General features: G+C 40.5%; 1 protein-coding gene across 3 annotated transcripts in view; it reads left to right on the plus strand.

Moving 5' to 3' along the window:
• Nucleotides 1-8,011: 8,011 nt before the first annotated feature.
• Nucleotides 8,012-23,683, plus strand: part of ccser1 (coiled-coil serine-rich protein 1) — a 1,437,348-nt gene continuing 1,421,676 nt past the window's right edge. For all 3 annotated transcript variants that reach the window (XM_072256433.1, XM_072256434.1, XM_072256435.1), the window contains exon 1: nucleotides 8,012-8,171. The gene's annotated coding sequence lies outside the window, so the exon portion shown is untranslated. The remainder of the gene's footprint in view (nucleotides 8,172-23,683) is intronic.

The raw sequence follows: 23,683 nt of genomic DNA on the forward strand, positions 1-23,683 counted from the left end.
CTTTTCTGTAGTGAATACTGATGCAAAGTATTCATTAAGTACCTCTGCCATCTCCTCCGGTTCCATATATACTTTTCCACTGTCACACTTGATTGGCCCTATTTTCTCATGTCTTATCTCTTGCTCTTCACATACTTGTAGAATGCCTTATCATACTTGTAGAATGATAGTAGAGGAGGGTATTTTTGGTATTTTACTAAAACTTCAAAGTTTACTTCAACTTTAAGAATGTTGCCATAAAAGCCTATATCTCATATAAAAAAATATAAATGCTAGAAACATTCAGTAGGCCAGGCAGCATCTGTGGAAAGAGAAACAGAGTTTCAGACCAGCATCAGCCGCTTTTAACTTATAGTTATCGTCTTTACTATCTTAATTGTAATCGAACTATTTTAACGTAGACTTTTGGGATGCAGGACTACAATTCAGTTGGGATAGCTTGAGCGAAGATGGTGAAGTATTTACTGGTCACTAACATTGGAATTGCTGAATGAATAGTGGGCAATATTTTGCTGAGAATTGAGGGACTCTGTTATAGCGAGAGGTTGGACAGGCTGGGATTTTAATCCTAGGAGCACAGGAGACTGAGACATGATATTATAGAGGTATATAGAATCACGTGGGGCATTGATCGGGTGGATGTGCAAAGTCTTTTCCCTTGGTTTGGGGAATGAAAGACTAAACAGTCTACAGTAGGTTGAAGTTGAGAAGGGAAAGAACTTGAGAGGCAACTTATTTTTACACAGAGGTTGGTATGTATCTGGAATGAGCTGCCAGAAGAAGTGGTTGAGACAGGTCCACAGATAGGAAAGGATTAAAAGGTTTAAGGCCAAATGCTGGCAAATACAATGGGGCATCCTGGTTGGCATGGATCATTAGGGCCAAAGATCTTGTTTCTCTGTTGATAACCTTGTGAACTCTGAATACTTCAATCACAAACACGAGAAAATCTGCTGATGCTGGAAATCCAAGCAACACACACAAAATGCTGGAGGAACTCAGCAGGCCAGGCAGCATCTGTGGAAAAGAGTACAGATGACATTTCGGGCCAAGGACCTTCAGCAGGAATGGAGAAGAAAATGACGAGGAGTCGGTTAAAAAGTGGGGGAGGGGAGGGAAAACACAAGGTGATAGGTGAAACTGTGAAGGGGAGGGGTGAACTGAAGATCTGGGAAGTTGGTGAAAGAGTTACAGGGCTGGACAGTAAAGGAGGCAGATGGAATATAAGGTGTTGCTCCTCCAACCTGAGTGTGGCCTCATGCACTTAGCATTCCCATTCTGACATGTCAATTCCAAGTAGCCACCCATCTTAATTCCACTTCCCATTCCCATTCTGACATGTCTACCCATGGGCTCCTCTACTGTTGTGATAAGGCCACACTCAGGTTGAGGAGCAACACCTTATATTCCACCTGGGCAGCCTCCAACCTGATGGCATGAACATCGATTTCTTGAAATTCCAGTAATGGCCCCCCCCACTCCTCCTCCACCATTGCCTGTCCGCTTTTCCCTTTCTCATCTTATCCTTGCCTGCCCATCGCCTCCCTCTGGCGCTCCTCCCCCTTTTCTTTCTTCCATGGCCTTCTGTCCTCTCCAACAGATTCCCCCTTCTCCAGCTCTGTATCTCTTTCACAATCAACTTCCCAAATCTTTACTTCACCCTCCCCCCTCTCCCAGTTTCACCTAACACCTTGTGTTTCTCCAGTCCTGCTGAAGGGGCTCAGCCCGAAACATTGATCTACTCTTTTCCATAGATGCTGCCTAGCCTGCTGAGTTCCTCCTTTGTGTGTCTGTAACTCTGAATAATTATCAGTTTTTACTTATTATTTGTTTTTCAGATGGTAGAATAATAATAGAGTTGTTGACTGGAGATATGTCTCAGAGAAATCTTATGCAATAGTGGTTGTAACTTTATTTTGATATTGTATATCATGGGAAATAGATACAGTGAATTCATTCATTTTCATTTGGTTTTGGACATGATCTCAAATAGACCTCTACGGAGGAATTTCAGTGTGCAGATGTGGTACCTGGATACTTGAAATGAATCTAGATTGTGCTCTCAAGTCTGCACAACTCAAGTCAATATGACCAGGAGACTTATTGAACTTACCTCTACCAAAACAAGTATGGCGCAACGTTGCCCCTGTCTCTTCTCTTTACCCCTCTCCACTCTCATAACCAATGCAGGATATCAATTTGAGACGTCAAAAAATCCTATCCTGCCACAGATGCTGCTCGACCTGCTGAAGACCTCCACAAAATTGCATACTGTCACTTGCTACCCCACATTGAATAACTTCATTCTGACTTGTTGGCCTGAATTAACAGTAATGCAAAGTTCCTTTGAAAATGTTCCACTGTCCCTTTCTGCAAATGAATCAGAATCAGAGTCAGGTTTATTATCACCGGCATGTGACCTGAAATTTGTTAACTTAGCAGCAGCAGTACAATGCAATACATAATATAGAAGAAAAAAAAACACAAAATAAAATAATAATAATAATACATAACTAAATTAATTACAGTTTATGTACATTGAATAGGTTTTAAAACGTGCAAAAAACAGAAATACTATATGTTAAAAAAGTGAGGTACTGTCAAGGGTTCAATTTCCATTTAGGAATCTAATGGCAGAGGGGCGGAAGCTGTTCCTGAATCACTGAGTGTGTGCCTTCAGGCTTCTGTATCTCTTACCCAATGGCAACAGTGAGAAAAGGGCATGCCCTGGATGCTGGAGGTCCTTAATAATGGATGCTGCCTTTATGAGACACTGTTCCTTGAAGATGTCCTGGGTTAGTTGTCGGCTAGTACCCAGATGGAGCTGACTAGATTTACAACCCTCTGCAGCTTCTTTTGGTCTTGTGCAGTAGCCTGCCCCCACCCTAACCTCCAATACCAGACAGTGATACAGCCTGTCAGAATGCTCTCTATGGTACATCTATAGAAGTTTTTGAGTGTATTTGTTCACATACCAAATCTCTTCAAACTCCGAATGAAGTATAGCCACTGTCTTGCCTTCTTTATTAATTGCATTGATATGTTGGGACCAGGTTAGATCCTCAGAGATCTTGGTACCCAGGAACTTGAAACTGCTCAAAATCTCCACTTCTGATCCATCTGTGAGGATTGGTATGTGTTCCTTTGTCTTACCTCCGGAAGTCCACAATCAGCTTTTTGGTCTTACTGACGTTGAGTGCCAGCTTGTTGCTGTGACACCACTCCACTAGTTGGCATATCTCACTCCTATACGCCCTCTTGTCGCCATCTGAGATTCTACCAACAATGGTTGTATCATCAGCAAATTTATAGATGGTATTTGAGCTATGTATAGCCACACAGTCATGTGTATATAGAGAGCAGAGCAGTGGGCTAACACACACCCCTGAGGTGCGCCAGTGTTGATCGTCAGTGAGGAGGATATGTTATCACCATGTTATCCGGTTAGGAAGCTGAGGATCCAATTGCAGAGGGAGGTACAGAGGCCCAGGTTCTGCAACTTCTCTATCAGGATTGTGGGAATGATGGTATTAAATGCTGAGCTTTAGTCAATGATCAGCATCCTGACATAGGTGTTTGTGTTGTCCAGGTGGTCTAAAGCCGTGTGAAGAGGCATTGAGGTTGTGTCTGCCATTGACCTGTTGTGGCAATAGGCAAATTACAATGGGATGCTTTTGTTTGTGACATTCTGTTGCAATTGTGTAAGTTATTGGTGAGGCTGCACATGGAGTACTGTGCAAAGTTTTGGTCACCTTGTAATTGGAAAAATTTGGTTAAACTGGAAGTAATAATACTGAAAAGATTTGTGAGGATATTGCCGGGATTAATAAGCCTGATTTATAGAGAGAGGTTGGCCAGGGTTGGTTTTTATCACTTGGAATTTAGGTGAATGAGGGGCAATCTTATAGACATGTTTAAAATTATGACAGGCATTAAAAGAAAGGATAACTGATAACCCTCTTCTCCCCAGGGTAAGAAGTCCAAAATTAAGGGCATAGATTTAGGGTGAAAGGGAAAGATTTAAAAGGGATCTGAGGGGCAACCTTTCGTGCAGAGCACAGTGATATGGACTGAACATGGGAAATTTGGACTAGCTGATTGGACACCACAATTGGCATGGATTAGTTAGGCTGAATGACCTGTATTTGTGCTATATTACTCTATCACTCTATAACTGGGATCTCAAAGGTCTTTTAAATTTATTATGCAGCCTATCACCTGTGATCCCAATAAAAACACTAAAGTCAGTTTTCTTCTGGCCTATTTGCTGCAATCGACCTTTAATGGAATATTTATGGATGTGAAGTGATTCCAAGATACAAGTCTGCCAGTAAAGATGATTATTTCTATACTATGTAGGGCATTGAGGAGTTAATCTAACTCACTAATGGAACCTGTGATAATCAGATTTTTCACTCTTGCCTTCAGAGAAACTTGCAACCATTGCCTCTGTTGGTAGAGTGACACTGGATAGACAAGCCAGTGGAAGCTTACCACTGCTATGTAACAGTAGAAGTGCCAGTCAAGTATAAAACAAGCTCTCTGTAATTTGCCTTTTGCTATCCTGGTCCTCACTTGATACAGTGATAATATTAATTAACCACAGCAATCATTCTCTGTCAATTAGCCTTTCACAGATCTTTACATGATGACTTGGAAATTATACATCCAAAGTCACCTTTTATCCCAAATGTTCTACTCTCATCAAAAATGGTCCCCAATTTTGCTGTGCAAATCAAATGTCCTATTTTCAAGATTGGCAATTAATATTAAAATATAAATTAGGCACAACAGTGAGTGATGATGAAGATGCAGAGTGGCTTTCAGAAGATATAGACAAGGTACATGGTGCTGGAAAGTTTGTGAATGCTGCAGAATTTTCTGTATTTCTGCATAATTATGACCTAAAATGTGATCAGATCTTCACATTCCCCAATTTGCCTGAAGACCGTAAACACCTCCTCTTTTGTAATCTGTATAGGGTCCATGACCTTGATGCTGTTTAGCCTTACTTCTGTAGACCATGTTAATCCCTTGAGTAAGTACAGATGCAAAGAATCCATTTCAGATCTTCCCCTTCTCTTTTGGCTTTTTTGGATCATTTTTCTCAACAAATAAATGAACAAGTATCATGTTTTTGTGTTATTTATTTAATCGGCTTCTCTTTATCTAGTTTTAGGACTTACATGAATATCTGATCCCATTTTAGGTTATATTTATGCAGAAATAGAGAAAATTCTATAGGTTCACATACTTCCTAGTCCCACTGTAAGTGAGTTAGCAAGAAAATGGCAGATGTGGTATCAGTGACTTTGGTGCACAAAACTGAAAAGTAGAATAGTTTTTAACAATGGTGACAGATATGGAAACATTGATGTTCAAAGGGAATTCTGTGCCCTCGCATGCAATCACTGAAAGCTAACATACAGATGTTTAATCAGTCACCCCAGTCCCAATCACATTCTATCCTTCCTCTTCTCCACCCACTCCATCTGCTCATTATCACACACTAACCACCATGGTTCCCCTCTCCCACCCTACATCCCTTACATGATTCCATATTCCACCCTCCTGTCCTGATTCCTGATTCCATTGTTGCCAGCCATTTGTTGCCTCCACCTATCCCCTCCCACTCTCTGTCACTATTCTATTTTTTGTACTCTATCTGTCCTTCACAATTCCTAATCTGAATCCACTTGTCACTTGTCAGTTCTTGTTCCACTACTCTCTCCAGTATTCTACTATTCTTTATACCGACTATCTCCTCTCTATTTTCTAGCCCTGATTAATTAAAGGTCTTAATGCAAAACATCAACTGTCCATTTCTCGCCATAGATACTCTGAACTTGTTGAGTTTCTCCAGCATCTTGAAAGGTGTTCAAGCAACTTGGGGGAAATGTATAGTATATTAGCCAAAATCACACCTGGAGTATTGTGAACAGTTTTGCTCTCTTACTCTAAAAAATGAACCATTGACCATTGAGGGAATACATTGATGATTTCCTAGGCTGATACTGAGCAAGGAGGATGTGTTCTATGAGGAGAAATTGAATAGACTAGGCCTGTAATCTCTAGAATTTTGAAGAATGAGAGGGAATTTCATGGAATATCGCAATATTCTTACAGGGCTAGATGGAATAATGTTTCCCATAATAAAAATAGAAAATGCTGGCAATATTCAACAGGTCAGTCAGTATCTGTGGAAAGAGAAGCAGGGTTAATGTTTCAGGCTGAAGGTCCTTGCTCAGATGGGGAAAGAAAGATAGTAAAGGATAGGGCAAAGAGAATATCGTTGATAGGTGACGACAAGTTTGCATGGGGATAAGTCATCCATTAAATGGATTAGGGGGTGATTAGGCTTCTTTTTTGGACCCTGCTGATGTTTCCAATATTTACTGTTTTTATCAAGTATGTGTGACTTGTGCTTGAGGCAGCCAGTTCTGATGGAGATAATGGGTTTTGGCAGATGGTAGTTGCCAGGGTCAGATCGATGAGACTGCTTCATGTGCCAATAGCCCATGTGTTATTCCATGTGCTATTCCATGTGCTTGGGTTGAACCAAGTTGTTACAGTGTGGATGGGTAGCCTTGGCAGTGGTAGAAATGGAATGGTAGGTTGGAGTAGTGCAGGCCAGGTTGCTTAGTAGACCTTCCTATAACTTCTCACTTTGGTTATCCATTTCCCTCTCACTCTGATCTGTCTGTCTGTGGCCTCTCTCACTGTTGCAATGAGGACTATGTCTGGGCATACTCCCACCTTCTACTTGGATGCCTTGCTGCCTTCATGACTTTGTGCCTTTGTCCACTTGTGGGTGGCTCATTTTATCTGTGTCTGTTGTAACATGACTTTCCTTCTGAGAAACTTTGTCAGTTTTTCACTCTCCATGAGCGCAGCTTGATCCACTGGGCTGTCCCATAGCCTTCCTATTAGCATCACATAACACCGACAAAGAAACATAATCCTACTCTAACCAGCATGTTAACCTATTTGACCAGATGACTTGACCTCAGAACAACTCTATTCTCACCATATCACAGGCATTCCCTTTGTCCTATCTGTTCCTCCTTCCACCTTCTCTGTAACTTCAATTTACCTTTTTTTCATTTCTCTTTCCTTGTTCTGATGAAGCACCTCAGTCCTGAAACATTACCCCTTTTTCTCCCTCCACAGATGCTGCCTGACCTGCTGAGTTTTTCCAGCATTTTCTGATTTTATTTCAGCTTTCCAGCATCTGCAATACTTTTGATAAGCAAGATATCTCTCCTGGGTGAAAAGTCTAAAACCAGGGGTCCCAGTCTCAGAATAAGGGGTAGAATGTAGATGAGGGGGAACTTCTTCACTTGGGGTGAAGTGAACCTTTGGAGGGCACGAGGGCAGTGAAAGTCAAGTCACAGATTGTATTCAGATAGAGATTTCTGAATATTAAGGGAAGTCATTTGATAGTTCAACAAAGTGACACTGAGGTTGCAGATCAGCCATGATCTTGATAAACCTGGAGGAGGTTTGAACAGCCAAGTCACCTTACAGTTATATCTTTTTCGTACAAACTCCATCACCAAAATAACAAAAAAAAATGCAATTGATGGTTTTACTTCGAATATTGCTTTGTTTCTGACTGTGCCTTGATTTCATTTTCAGCTTGATTGTGACAATCTTCGTAATTTTAAGGATAATTACACACGAAAGAGAAGACCGACAAAGACAGACAGGGACAATGCTGATCATGACTTCCAGCTTCATCCCGCACCCCTTCCAACGCTCAGTCTCAGATGTAATGTTATTTTTATTCTTCCTCTTAAGGCAAGTTCGTAAGCATGTTAGGGACGTAAAGAAACTGTTTGTTTTTGTATTTGTGTTTGTGTTCCTATCTGCCTCTGTTACAATCTGTGCAAGTGTAACGCAGAAAGGTGTGCAAATTGCTTGGATTCCTCTAGGACCCGGGGGGTGCGCTGTGCACTCGGGCTACGCCGGGCACGTCAGTGACTGAATGTACACGGAAGAGGAGGAGGCGGAGGCTGCAGCCAGTCAGCGAGGTACAAAGAACTGGGCATTCACCTTTAAATCCGTCCATTAAAAAAAACACTTCTCCCTCTTAGCGCCAGCTTCAATGGATCCCACCTACCTGAGTGTAAAGGCGGACGACGACCAGCGGGCTTAAGCTGACACCCCAGGTAACAGGAGAAATTCACAGCATGTTTGTTTCTCTCTCTCCTTTGCTTGCTGCGAGCGTTTGCTCAGAAAGTGTCAGGTGGCGCAGAGGCACACTGTATCTGAGTGTTTATCTGAAACACTGACAGGGCCCCAGTTGCTGCCACAACCGACTCGCCTCCCTTCCCCTTCTAACGAAACGGGGAGCAGGAACCAGCGGAGGGGTAAACCCCTCTCGCCGTGGCTCTGTCACGGTTGTTAGCATTGAATGTCGAGAATGATATTCCAACACACTCTGTAGCCGGAGCCATACATCCACATTGCGTCCTGTCTGGGACTAGAGCGCAAGCGCGGGACTCCATAGCACACGCAGACACATTCATAGAGAAACAGTGGTATGGTTATATCGGATTTAACATTGTTTAATACACACGTTTTCCTTTTCGTTACCGACCCTACAATCATAGGGAGCCCAAGTAACAGGCGCAGTGCTTTATCCAGAAATGTCCCTCTCTGGCTGTTCATCAACCTTACACCTCCAAATGTCAGTGGGGTTATGTCTGGATTCAAAACAAAACATTTAAGGGCTTTATTGAAAGTTAAACTCTGGGACAGTTCTATTAAACGTAGAAGTAATTTCTTACTTCCTCCCTGTGGGGCTGCCAGCCTCTATCACGAGTGGATGAAGTATGTGGCGTTTACTCAGCACCCACTCACTACGGGTATTTTTTACAGTCGGCGAAATCAACAGTGCGTTTTAAACCCACTAGACATTTGCTCGCCGTATCTGATCGGATATTGTTTCCTGGATTCAACATGTGTCTGATTGATTTCTGGAGAGTTGACGGTTTGCAGTCTAGCTGCTTGCAATTTAATGCTCAGCAAGGCTGCAATTCCCAATAGTGCGAAGAATCGCTTGTTCAGGGCTCGATAAAGTTCAGAGCCAGCCTCCCCGGTACTTGTGAGTAACTGAGGGGTGGATTAGTATTCCTTTCAGTTCAGTGGAGAATCTTAACTAAACACATAAACAGTGAGGCTGCTACTCTGTGTGGATAAATGGTCTGCAAGCTGTAACGGCCAGTCCCGAGGGTGCGGGGGTCAGAGTGTGTTAAGTGTGTTTGGAAGTTGTGTAAAGACTATGAGAATATACCCCACTGGACAGCTGGGCACCTGTCAGACTTGATCTTGCCAACTGCGGCTTTTTGGAGGTGTTAGGTAGGAGTGTGTTAACCGTGCGAAACATTCTTCTGTGACGGAGGCCCTGAGGGCTTTATTGCCAGTTTCTGAGAGAAGGCAATAAGCAGGATAGATGTTGTCGGGGTCCATTGTTCGCGGTCAAGGTAAATCTACGGTGCAGAGCGGTTTGGTAGCGGTTTGATAGATCACACCGGATGAACTAGCGAGGTGGCTCGGCTCCGGAGTCATATATAGGTCACACCTGGTCATCAAGGTCGATCTCCCTCCCTCAAAGCTGTTGGTGAACCAGATGAATTGTCACGCCGACAAGAACATCATCACTGATATTAGCTGTTAAGTAATGCCCGGGTTCATTCCACTACTAGATTGACGCTGTTGCTGGGCTGTGTTGGATATTGTCCGAATATTCACACTGTGAATATTCGCAGCGGAGACTGCTTGACTTTTGGGCGGGAAGCATTTGAGCTAACGTCGGTGTTGAGGCCAGCGCCTGGAAAGACTGGATATCCTGGGGTTTCCGGTTCTGTGCTTTGAGCAAACAACATACAAAGTTCAAAAGTAGATTTATTATCAAAGTACATATTTGTCACCATATACGACCCTAAGATTTATTTTCTTATGGGCATTCGTAGTAATTGCAAAGGAATACAATCGAATCAGTGAAGTACTACAGACAACAAAGTGACGTTCCGTCTCTTCCACTTTGTATGCCTTTGGAATCATAGATCCCTATGAATTGGAAACACAAGATCCCATCTCGGGTCAAAGTTGCTGGTGAACGCAGCAGGCCAGGCAGCATCTCTAGGAAAAGGTACAGTCGACGTTTCAGGCCGAGACCCTTCTCTTACTAACTCTTCCTTCAGTTAGTCCTGACGAAGGGTCTCGGCCTGAAACGTCGACTGTTCCTCTTCCTAGAGATGCTGCCTGGCCTGCTGCGTTCACCAGCAACTTTGATGTGGTTGTTTGAATTTCCGGCATCTGCAGAATTCCTCTTGTTGTGTTATCCCATCTCGGGTGTTGTGTCGGACTGTTTTAGTGCGGGTATTGGACAGCTTGTACTTCATTTTTTTTTCATTTCTTGGAATTATTTACGGGACCATTTAAGTAATACTGCGGTTAGTGGCCGCCTGGAGACAATAGTCAGAGCGAAGCCCAGACGTTCGACAGGTGTTTAGCAGAGGATTAAACCTTAAGAAAAGTGCGGTGGTGGTGGTTATATTCCTTAATAATAGATGCCGCTTAGGGTTTTTTTTCATATTAAACTACATTTCCAAACTCGACATTTTCAGTCACTTGGTTTGTGACTAATTTTGCTCGGCAGATCTGATGAGAGCACGCCGACAGGAGTGCACGGGGACATCTGATCTTTTGTTCCATTAATCTACAGTTTAACTCGCTGACCTTAATGGGTAATTTGAAACGCGACGCTTTCGGGGAATGAAGGCGTTGTTGTGAATTGGAAATTGGGGTGAACTTTTCCACTTAGTTCTAAATTTCAGCCGTTTGCCCTGGGGTGAAGATTCGACTAAGAGAGGCCATTCGGCTAAACATGCATCTTCCAAATCTGTGAGAAGTCTGTACAATCGTGGAGAGTCAAAGAGTGAAGATGCAGTATCATAAACACACATCTGCTGGAGGAACTCACCGAGTCAGGCTGCGTCTGAGACGGGAAATAGTCAGTGGACGTTTTGGGCTGAGATCTTTAATCTGGACTGAAAAATTTATTAAACTTCTTTAGAAGGAGAGGGTCAGTATAAAAACGTGAATAGATAGAGGGTGGAACAGGGGCTGGCAGAGCAGAAATAGATCTAGGTGAGGGGGAATGATACGCACATGGAGGAGTAAAGAGCAGAACTAACTACAAAGGGTGGGACGTGGCAGTTGGAGACAACAAAGGACTCTGGATGATGGGAAAGAAAGATGAAGCTTTGAACCAAGTAAGTAGGGAGAACAGATGGAAATATGGGGGGAGAGGGGGATGGGAGGACGAACCAGTGGGAGGCATGTGTAGGTGATGGGCATAAGGAGTGGAAGTAGCTTCGCAAACTTCCTTGGGGCCCAATCTCCCTGAACAATTATTTCTGAATCTGCAATCCTTTCATGCAGCTCCAAGATTAACAAGAAGGCCATTCTACCAGGGAAAGAGAAACAGGGTAAACGTTTCAAGTGGGGGAAACCCTTCCATACTGTAGTCTCAACACATTCTGCTTTTATTTCAGACTTCCAGAAGCTGCTTTTTTAAAAATATTTTCAGTCTTTCCCATTGTTGGGTGTATCTTAAAGTTTATAAGGATTAATAATTTGTAAGGCCATTGGAGAATGTTCATTTAATTCTTAGAAAGGGTGAAAAGTAAACTGATTCATTTTGACAATGACTGGACCAGCTATATTTGTGTTTTGAGGAAGGGTCTCAACCCAAAATGGCCTCTGTGATTTCCCTCTATTGATTTTAGCGTGACTAGCTGAGTTCCTTCTGCATTTTGTGTGTTGCTTGGAATCTAGTGTATTCATCACTTTTGACAGTCGGGAATGAATAAGTTTGAAGAACTTGTCTCCTCAGCTTTTGACCTCACCCATTCACTTTTCACAGATGATGAATTGGTACAGCACCACCCAATGCAATAAGCTTCAAGTGCCCTTTAGGTCCAAATAAATTGGAAGCCAAGCTGGGTGTACAATAGCAAGTGGGTGTAATTGAGGAATGGATGTGCCAAAAGCCTGAGGTAAATAATGAGAAGAGCTATTGGAGATGCCAGGTAGATGGACAAAAGGCGCAATAACTCAAATCTTCTGTGAATGGGACAGTTGTGTCCCCCCCCCCCAGTGAGAGGTCAGTTGCTTTGGGAATGTGGAATTGGTTATTATCACAGTTGCTTATGCTTTAGTGTTCTTTTAAATCCAGATCCCTATACCAGTCAGCACAGATTAGTAGTGAATGAATGGTATCTGTGTCCCAAAAGCTACACTGGACTTGGACCAAAGTGTCTGCTTGGATCTTCTGGGACAGGGGTTCCCAACTTGGGGTTCACAGAGCCCTTGCTTAATGGTGTTGGTCTATGGCATAAAAATGGTTGGGAACTCCAGCTCTGGGAGACTCCAGCTCCTGCCAAATTCTTAGCAGAATTTGGTGGGCATCCTGAAAAAGGATGGTCATGATTTAATCTGAATTTTGTATATATTTGATGGAAATGATATGTACAATTTAAACCATTTTTAAATGGGGGGAGGGGGTTACCACCAAGACACACAGAGGCTACACTGGTAAGTTAGCTTTCCAGACCTTTTGCTTGTCACTGACACTGGTTTAACATTCCCAAAGACAGTTAAATGAGTGACGACTGACTATTGAACAAATCAAGACTTGGAAAAAGTTTCCATCTCACCAAAATGAAAAGATTTATGATCAACCGAAGTTTAGTAAAATTGTCATCTGAACTATAAAAGACTGCAGAAAACAGTCACACGAAGGGTTTTGAGAATCCCTGTGTACAAAGCACAGAAATCTAGCCAGTATTCAGAAGGTGCATCAAGTAATTGGGAAGGATAGTGGTATGTTGGTTTTTACTTCAAAGAAGTGAAGTAGAAAACTAGGTTAATCTTTCTGTCACTGTACATGACTGTTGCAATGTATAGGCCAAGTGTCTTCTCTAAAGTTACAGATGATACCACTGTTGCATGTAAAATCTCAGATGGTGATGAGGAATTGTACAGGATTGAGATAAATTGGATGGTTGAGTGGTGTTCAACAACAGCCTGCACTCAATATCAGCAAGACCAAGGAACTGATTGTGAGCTTCAGGAAAGGGAAAGTCAGGAGAACATGTGTCCTCATTGACAGATCAGCAGTGGAAATTGTGAGCGGCTTCATGTTTCTGGGTGTCAGCATTTCAGAAGATGTATCGTTAGCCCAACACATTGATTAAATAACAATCTGGTATGGAGGGATTGTAAACAGTGTCCGAAAGTAATAGACTCAGCCACTTCCATCATGGGCACAACATGCCGCACCATCAATAATATCTTCAAAAGGTGGTGCTTCAATAAGGCAATATCCATTACTAAATGACCCTCACCAATGGGATATGTTCACTTCTTGTTACTACCATTGGTATGGGAGTACAGGGGCTTGAAGACCAGCACTCAATGATTCTGAAACAGCTTCTTCCCCTCCACTATCTGATTTCTGAATGGTCCATGATTTCATGAATGCTACCTTGTTATTAATTGATGGTGTTGATATAATTTATTTTGCACTGTACTGCTGCCACAGAACAATTTATTTCAAAGCCATCCCTAAAATAGAGCTCATTCACATGAAGCACTGCCAAAAGAAAGTAGCATCCATCATCAGGGATTCCCTCAATCCACACCATGCTCTTTTCTCATTACTATCATTGGGCAGGAGATACAGAACACTTGGGTCCCACACCTCCAGGTTCAGTAGCAGTTATTACCCCACAAATGTCAGGCTCCTGAACTGGTGTGGAGAACTTCACTTGCTGCAGCTCTTAAACTTTTCTCACTTTCATGGATTCTTTACAACTCGTGATCTCAAATTTTTTTTATGTGCACAATTTGTCTTTTGCACATTGAGTGTATGTTAGTCTTTGTTTATCTATAGTTTTGTTTTTGTAATTTCTTGTAAATGTCTGTAAGAAAATGAATCTCCACGTAGTATATGGTGACATATACACACTTGATAAATTTTACTTTGGCTTTCACTTTATTTCATGTCACATAAGACAGTGATAATAAAGCAGATTCAGATTCTGAACAAGTAAAATCACATCTACAGGACTGAGAGCAATTTTGGTTCTTCCTGTTTAATGCAATGTATTATTTCATTCAGAGAGAGTTCACTCAGACAATCCTGGGTAGAGATGGATAGTCTTGTGAGGGGAAAAATGGTGTGCATGTTGGGTCTGTATTCAATGGAACTAAGCCAATAGGAAATGATATTGAAATGTATACATTTCTTTAGGGAGCTGGACAGTGTAAATTATGGAATACTTTCAATAGTGAGGTAATACTGAACAAGGGGACATATTTACAAAATAAGGGCCAGCCATTTAAAACTGAGGTGCTCAGAAATTTCTTTTGTCCCAGAGTAGTGAATCTCTGGAATTCTTTGTCCCTGAGGATACTGGAGGTCAGGTCATGAGGTACATTGAAGTTGGAGAGAAACATACGAAAGATCAAGGGTGAGGAAGTTGTTTACCACTTTTGGGAAAGTCTAACACCAAGTAGTATAGTCTCAGGTAAAGGAGGCACCCATTTAAGACTGAGATGAGGAAAAGTGACTTTATGCAAAACACTCTGAATCTTTGGAATTCTGAGGAAGTTATTCTTATAAGGAGACTGAATCATTGAACGTAGGCAATGTTTTATTTGAGAGTGAATCGAGGATAATGGTAAAAAGGAAGGAAACAAAGAAGGAAAATTGAATCCATTATGAATGGTCAAGCAGGTTTGAGAGGCTAAATGCCCTACTTCTGTTCTTTTTCTTCAGGAATATTAACTTTTGAAGGGGTTGGGAGTCAGAATTGGATAAGTATTAATCAGTTAACATGAGTGCAGAATGCAGTGTGTAGTTCCACAGAGCCAATGACAATCTTCCAATTAATCCTCCCTATTGACTGTCAGCCAATCACAATACTGGAATGATGTTGAAGTTGTTTGTGATTGGCTTTATAGAATTTCCACTCTTTCCCTGTCTGCCCCCCTCTCTGTTGATAGAATTATTTACAAAATTCTTCACTGAGTCATCTTTTAGGATTGTATTTTGTAGAATATCATGAGTAAATGCATGATCTTAATGCATTATAGCATTGACATGACACTTTTAGTCATTTCTTATGCAGTTTTATGTTCTATTTTGACTTGGATAATTCACTGACATGTTGCTAGAGTCTAACAGTGTAGAGAGTCTAACCCAGGGTTTAAAAAAATGAGTGATCCATTTGAATCACATCAACCTGCAAAACGGGACTTATTTGCTCACTTGATTATTTAAGCAGCCTTTGATAATGTTGAACACAGCAGAAGTCTCCAGACCCTTTTCGTGGTTTTCCAGTTGGCAGTGACTACACTCATCTGGTTCCTTACCTATCCATCTGTAGCACAAGCATTGCCTACAATGGCTTTCTTCCCACTTCTGAAATACCTGCCCTCTCTAATTTTAGTCTCCTTGCATAGAGAGCTCAATAACTTAATTCTTCTACTGGTAGCCATGGCTTCATTTCTATATGCCTTAAACATCGCAATTTCATCCCTGCACCGTTCCCACTTCCCCCCTTTCAAAAACGCTTTTGTGATCCTAATTATGATCAAACTTTTGGTTTACGCTGGTTTCCATTCAACTTCTATTTTAAAACTCTCTCATGAATGCCTGAAGATGTTTTTGATGTTCAGGTGCTAACTCAATAGAAGCTGTTTCAAGTCTTTATTTTCTGGCTTCAGTTTCTGTTGGCTTAGTTTGAAATTCAGTATTGTTTTCATGACATACACATTAAAACCCAGGTTAATCATCAACAAACAGCCAACAGTTGCATAATTGTTTGAGTTGTTTGTTATACAACTAAAACAATTATGCAACTAAAATAATTATACAAGTGAAATCTGGTGTTCTTTGTATGACGGATAAAAGTTATTAATTAGTTGCAGGTGAATGTTCAAGTAACGGGAAGGAAAATGCACAGCTCTGTTCTGAAATTACTGTTGGCATGAGCTGCATAGCTGAGTCACTGTAGCAAAGTTGGCAGAATTATTACTAGCAAAAGCAGGCGATTAAATTTTTATTTGTTCACATGTGGTAGATGTCATTAAGAAGGTTGCCATTTAATCTTAATTCTGTGTGGTACAAGAGTAATATGAAAACAAACAAAAAGAAGCTGCAGATGACAGAAACTTTGAAATAAATTAAAAAACCTGGAAATACTTGGTTAGTGAGGCAGCATCTGAGGAGAGAGAAACAGGGTTAATGCCTTGGTTCTAGCTAGAAATATTGATCTGGAATATTACTTGTGCATTTCTATCTGATTTGGGAATGCAATGAGTATATTCAGAATGTTTGTTTTATTTGCTCTGTAGTACTAGTATTACTGTATTACATAAGTTGCCAAACATTTGTGGGGTCATAGAGTAATGAAAGACACCATGTTTAGCTATTGGCTGCTTGTCTATGAATGCTCTTTTTCCCCTTTCATCCTCTGACATGTTTTTGTTTTGCCCCTCTTTGGGCTCGCACTATTCCACTGTGATGTTTTCCACAATGACCATTGTAAGCCATGCCCTTGGCCATTTACCTGTGCATTTCCTTAGCATCATTTGTGACTTCAGGAAGGCCTGATGCATTTTAAAGTTTGTAGAACTTTGGAAATGATGTCACTGTTGGAAATGAGCCTGCCACTGTAAGCTCCCCAAAACAACTTGATTCAAATAATTGGATAACTTTCTTGGTAATGTTGATGAAGGAATAAATATTGGTGAATGCTGGGATAACTTCCCTACCATTCATCAAAATACAATATACCTTCCATGTGAAGAGCAAAGAGAACCTAGATACCGTGCCTTGACTGAAAGTGCAGCAGCCTCTCATTTGTGCCATGGAGGGTCATATTTAACTTCTACTCTCATGTCTATGGACTAGGACTTGTAACTTCTGAACCTGAAATGAGGGTATTGGTGACTGAACCACAGTTGTCTCTTCAAGTTGATATTTCAAGAACCAAATGTGTTTTCACTGAGCCCATATGTGTTAAGATAAATGAACCAGCTGGACTTCCAAGGTACTGAGAGGGCCAAATAATTTGAAAAAAGCAAATGAATGGGCTTTGGAAGTAACTCGGACTAAAAGTAAAATACTGTACTGGAAAATGAGAGTACAAAAATCCCAATCATCATGCAGTTTAATAAGTCTCCTGCTCTATTACCGCAGAGAGCTGATTATTTGGAATTATCTGAGAGCTGAAGAAGTTAATGCTGTGTAATTATCAAGAACACCATGAATACCTAGAAAGGAGCAGATGATTAGAATGATTAATTACTGTAGAACATGTTACGTCAAGGTAACTGCCTTGAGTCTTGGCTCAAACATGAGACTAGATCCAGAATTACATCTGTAGCTATGAGTCACAAGCGTACGCTAGAAATGCATCTCTGGGGACTATGAATAGGAAGTTTACTCAGAAGGTGCATGTGTTTTTTAAATAAAATAGACAGGTATTGGAACATCATGCGAAACTGTTCCCTTCTATACACCAAACATTATTGGATCCCGAATGCAATCGTTTGATTTTTTAAAAATGCCAAACTGTTCTGGTTAGTCAGGTAAGACTCAGTACACAATAGGTAGCTTGCAGGTGTCATGTAATGGTCAAACAGGGAGAAGGGGTAATTGAGGTTTCAACCAAATCTACCTTGGAATTTGCAAAGGGAGTAATGATTTGAGAGTAGTATGAGGATAAGAAAAATAAAAAAACAAACTTATAGCACATTTTTTAAAAAAAAACCTGCAGCCTTTTTTTGGAGAACTTCAGAAAATGAGTGACATGCCACAAGTAAGATGATTGGTCCAATTTGAAACATTTCTTCCTTTCTATGCATTATGTACCCAGTTAAAAATGAGGGGGAAACAAATATATATATTTGCAACAATTTTAATCCTTTCTGAAAAATTATACAGAAGAATGCTTAGTGTTGGTGACAAAATAGATTACTAAAATTCCCTTGGTTTCATCTTGTATAGTGCCCAAGAGTGGAATATACTGGGTGTATATTCAGCAGGACAGAAATAGATATCTAGGCTACAAATTTTAATAATGTGTGTTCTCTGCTCCAACTCGAGTGCAGGCACAAGGTAAAGAAAATAACATAACTATGGAAGAGGAAACCATTTGATTCATTGTTTCTCATCCAGCAAGAAAATAACATTTGGCTCTTAACCAAACAGGTGCAGTTCAAAGGAATACAACTGAATGTTTCTATATTCAATATTTTCTTTCAATGTGGGAGTTCATCAAGGCTGAGCTGGCTCACAGAGCACTTCTGTTCCTCATTAAGTTTCTCTGTAACTTGTCCTCCCATCAGTTGTTTCTGACGTCTTCACCCCAATTTCTACCTGCACAATTTATGTTAACCTACCAACCTGCAAGTTTTTGAAATGTGTGAAGAATCAGGAGTTACAGTGATAAGGTGGAAGTATCACAGACAACACCTGAAGTTAGGTTTGAACCCAATGCATGGAGCTATGATGTAGCACCTTAACTGGATCTGCAATAGACACCCAGGGCTGAAGTACAGTGACAAAGAGATTTTATGTCCTTGTGCCAATTAATGAACTATAGCCCCAAATGAATGGTCTACAGAATTTCTGTCTGTGTGTGAGGGAACTAGATTTGATGAAGTTATCCCCTTGTGAATTGGCATTGCCCAGTTGCATTTTAATGATCAATTCCTAAAAGGGAGCCTACACCAGGAGAAAATTCATAGAGGTTATTGTCCCAAACAGAACCTAAGAACATGTTGAAAATTAAAATGATTAATCGGGTTTCTTTGCAGATGCTGGAAATCTGGAGTAAAACACAAAACCTGGAGGAATTCAACGTCAGTGAAAGGAAATTGTTAATTGATGTTTTATCACTCCTCCCAACTGAATCTACGTATAACCTGCCAGCTCCACCCCTTCTCTCCATTCTTTTATATTGATTATTCCCCCCCCCACCCCCCGTTCTTTCAGTCCAGGTGAAGGGTTTAGACCCAACACGTGTACTGTCGGTTTCCCTTCGTGCATGTTTACTGACCTGTTGAGTTCCTCTCAGAGTGTGTGTGGCTTGAAAAACCAGGTGCACAGTAAAATGCAGAAATCCAGAAATTTTTTCCAGATGTTCTGTGCATCTCAACAGAGAGTGCTTTTCTGCAACCTTTTCTAGCACGTTCTTCACTTAATGTTCATGAATAAGCATTACCCTTTGCTGCATAAGGTGTGAGATCTTTACACTACAGCCTCTCTGGCCTTAAAACAATTTATATGTATTCTCATTCTCACAAGTAATTATTTAGAAATAATGGATTTTGCTGTAGCTTAAATATATAAGTTTGAACCTTTATTATTTCAGGTTGCATTAAATGTTTTTAAAGAAACTTTAGGTCAGTTTGTGCTTTTGCCTTCTAACCTGCTGCATGATCAGATTGCTTGAATGGATGCCTGACAAACAGCAGTTATTAAGGGATGCTCATTCCAGAAAGATTGCTAGGTTTTTCCTGATAGGTTTTCATTGAGGACAGTGACTAATGCTGTCACTTTTATTGTTGGCCGCAATGCCTTGACCAGTCGTTTTGGACCATCGTGTACTTTACAAAATTGATTTTTTTTCCCTCATTGGAAGCTGCTTGTAAATATTGATTGTTCCTTGACTTCAGTAGGAATAGTAGCAACCACCTAAATGAAATTATTGCATTAGTTATAAAAATAATGCTTTAATTAAATCTGACACTGTTACAAAACCAATGGACTAGGAAAGCCTAATGTGCTTGCAATATCTTCTCAGAAATGGAATTATCCCTGTTTTATGGGGATTGAATGGCAGGGTCTACATTTTATATCAGATATTACTTGTTTTTTGGAGCACTGAGCTGAGTCTGTGCATCACAAGACACGAATACACCTTGTCTGAGTTCTTAGACAAGGATGAACAATAAGCTAGACAATATTGATGAATAACGTGTCCTGAAACACATTCACTTTTTCTTGAATGAAGAAGTAGCCCTTATTTGCTGTTATATTTCAGCACTGCAATTGTAAAGCTCCCTCATGCACTGATGATTTTGAAATAAAATACTCTTCATGCCTGCTCTAATTGAAAACATTATCACACCAGCTGTAAATGGAGCTTGCCATTTAATATACATTTGCAACTTAAAATGAATTAAGTCAAAAATGTGTGTTGTCAAGTGCTAGTTAACTAAATCATCTTTATGCTAAAATAAAAAGAAAATCAGTTAAATAGCCATGACTTACTTATGGCATTTGTGCCTGTTTCTATATCTCTACCTGTAAGATATATATTTTTTTCACCAATTTTTATGTTTCATTTCAAAGAGATTATGGATTAGTATGAGAGTCTGTGATTGCACGAATCCATGATCTCTATCTGTAGCTTCTGCAAATTGTGTGTTCCAATTCAGGACAATGGTATTAGTATGCAGTTATGAGTAAAAGACTGAGGGAGGCTGCTTAAGAGTTTTATATGACAAAAATTTGGAAGGGAATCACTGGAAGAAAATGATGGGAGGAAAAGTGGAAATTCAGAAGGGCAAGCATTTGATTAACCTGTGGCCTCTGCTTGAAGGGAGATCTGATTGGAGCAGAAAGGCACCAGTATCATAAACAAGGGAGGTGCAAAGGATTTTGATTGAGGAAATAGAAGTAGATAGTTAGTGGATGCTGAATGGGTAATAGCAGGTATTGAGATAAGGGGTTGGGATGAGTGGAGGGTGTGTAGTGGAGCAAGTGGATGAGAGGAGATGTTCTGAGATGTCGCTTTTCTCCACAATGTAGAAACACAACATTTATCCACTCTCATCCCTGACGAACAACAAACAATTACTAGTTAGAACATAGAACAGTACAGCACAGCACAGATTCTTCAGCCCACAATGCTGTGCTGGATCTTTAACCTAATCCAAGATCAATCTAACACTTCCCCTCCCACATAGCCCCCATTTTTCTCTCATCCATGCATCTAAGAGTCTCTTAAATGTTTATAATGCATCTGCCTGTACCATCACCTCTGGCAGTGTTTTCCATGCACTTTCCACTATCTAAATTGATCTGTGACATCCCCCTATCCTTCCTTCAAATCACCTTGAAATGATCTCCTTCATGTTAGCCATTTCCACCCTAGGGAAAAGTCACTGGCTGTCCACTCGATCCATGCATCTTTATGGTGTACACATCTGTCAAATCACCTCTTCCCCTACTTCACTCCAAGGAGAAAAGCCCTAGCTCACTCAATCTATCCTCATAAGACTTGCTCTGTAATCCAGGCACTATCACAGTAAATCTCCTTTGCACCCTCTCTAAAGTTACCACGACATTCCTATATCCAGGCAACCAGAACTGAACACAATATTTCAAGTGTGGTCTAACCAAAGTTTGATAGAGTTGAAGCATTACCTTGTGCCTCTGGAAATCAATTCCCAGGTCAGCAAAGACCAACACACAATGTGCCTTTTTAATCACCCTATCAAGTTGTGCAGCAACTCTGATGGATGCTTGTGGATCCCAAGATCTCTCAGTTCCTCCACACTGTTAACAATCTTGTAATTAACACTATACTGTGCCTTCAGGTTCAGCCTTTAAAAGGGAATCATTTCACACTTCACTGGATTGAACTCCATCTGCCACTTTTCAGACCAACTCCTCATCCTGTAAATGTACTGCAATAACATCTGACAACTGGACATATTTCTGTATATGCAGTATCTTTCTATGTTATTAAAATAGTCCAACCTAGTTCAGTAGAGCACCCATTATAAAATTTGGGATTGAACCGCTGCAAGAAATATTGGATCAAACTTGCTGAATGAAAAGAATAGAAAATGCTGGCAGTACTCAGGAGGTTTGATAACATCTGTGAAATGAGAAACCGAGTTAAGCCTTTAATCAGAACTGAAAGCCTTTCTCTCCTCACACACGCTGTCTGATTTTCTGAGTATACTCAGTTTTTTCTATTTCATTTCAGATTTTCAAAATCTGCTGTATTTGCTCTCGGTCAAAGACTTGTTTGAAGGTTTGCAATAGAGTTCCAGTTGACTGAGAACTTTAGGGATCAGCTTTGGCCAAAACAGCTGAAGTAGAGATGTGATTAAGTATGAAGTTCAAACCCAACCAAATCCAAACTAAGCCTGAAGATATATTTATTTTTCTATGCTGACTACCTTCATTACCATGGTAGATTAATCTCAAGAATGCTATTCACATACTGATATTAAGTAAATTTCCTTGACCTGGACACAGTATAGAGCTAGCTTGAATTGGCATAACCTGACCTAAACCAAATATTTTATAAGGATATATAGTACACTACATCTGGTTCAAACACAATCCCTAGAGTCTGGTCCCCTTAAGGTTGAGTTTGGTAACCAGGCCCTGCACTGAGGCACTGTTTTCTAAAGTGGAGCAAAACAAATTGGAGATGTGTACATTTGTCAGAATGGAGGAACACAGTGAATTTTGGAGATCTTAAGGACAAGCAAAGGTAGAGGTCAGGAGGAGTAGCACCATGGAAGGATCTGAATATGGAGACGAAGGTAAAAATCAATAAAGAATCAAATGTGTCTGGTTATGGAATGTTGATTTCTAACGCATTAAAAATGGTGTTTGCACTTCTAGTTAATTTTCCTGGTGTCTATATTTACAAAAAAAATTAAGTTTACAGAAAACTTTTGTGATCACACTGTAACTGGTTTGGAGAGGCACTGTTCTCTACTATAACTGTTGACAAAGGATTTTGCGAGAGCAAAATTAAGCTGGAATGTGTGTTTAAATTGTACACTCCATTGCACGTACATTCCCAGCCCAAACGTCCTCTTATCTCTGATCCTGCTTCATCTGATGACTGTCGTTACTCCCTGCAAGCAACATCATGGGAGACTGATGAGCGTGATATAATTCTCAGCCATGCTTGGGAAAACTTTTATTCACTGTTGATAAAGCATTCATGTTAACTTCTTCTGGATGAGAAACATTCAACATGTATGCGACCTTTTGATAAATGGATGCAAACAAGTACTCTGCTGTACAAAATTCATTATCTGCTGCAAAAGCTTCTCAGTGAATTATCAGAATCATTTGACTGATGCCAATAAATGTGTTCATCTAAATTTTAGAAAAATCCTCATTAAGTTTTGGCTGGATTATTTAATGCACATTTCAAATGAATTAACATTTCTTTGGAACAACTTCTGCTCAATTTGATTTTTTAAAAAGCCTTTCATTGATGTGTATATGCTGTGTCTTTTACAGTCCATTAATAATACATCTCCCAGCCGCTGTGGAAATTTTTGTCATAACACACTTCACCACTCCAACTGAATTTACTTTCTAGCGAGAAAGAAAAGTACATCCTCGTTACAAGGAGTGCAATATTTGAAGTTGCCCCAGTGAATTGGGAGTTACTAATGGTGCCCAAGAGTCTTGTTGTTACCTGTTACTTTGCAACTGGTGCTTGTTACATGATGCAAATTTCAAAAGTCAAGTTTATTTTCGTATGCACAGGTATAAGGAAAAGCTTGCTTGCAGCAACATAATAGCAAGAAAACATAAATTATACTGTAC

Source organism: Mobula birostris, chromosome 4 (assembly GCF_030028105.1).
Source record: "Mobula birostris isolate sMobBir1 chromosome 4, sMobBir1.hap1, whole genome shotgun sequence".
NCBI classification, from domain to species: domain Eukaryota; kingdom Metazoa; phylum Chordata; class Chondrichthyes; order Myliobatiformes; family Myliobatidae; genus Mobula; species Mobula birostris.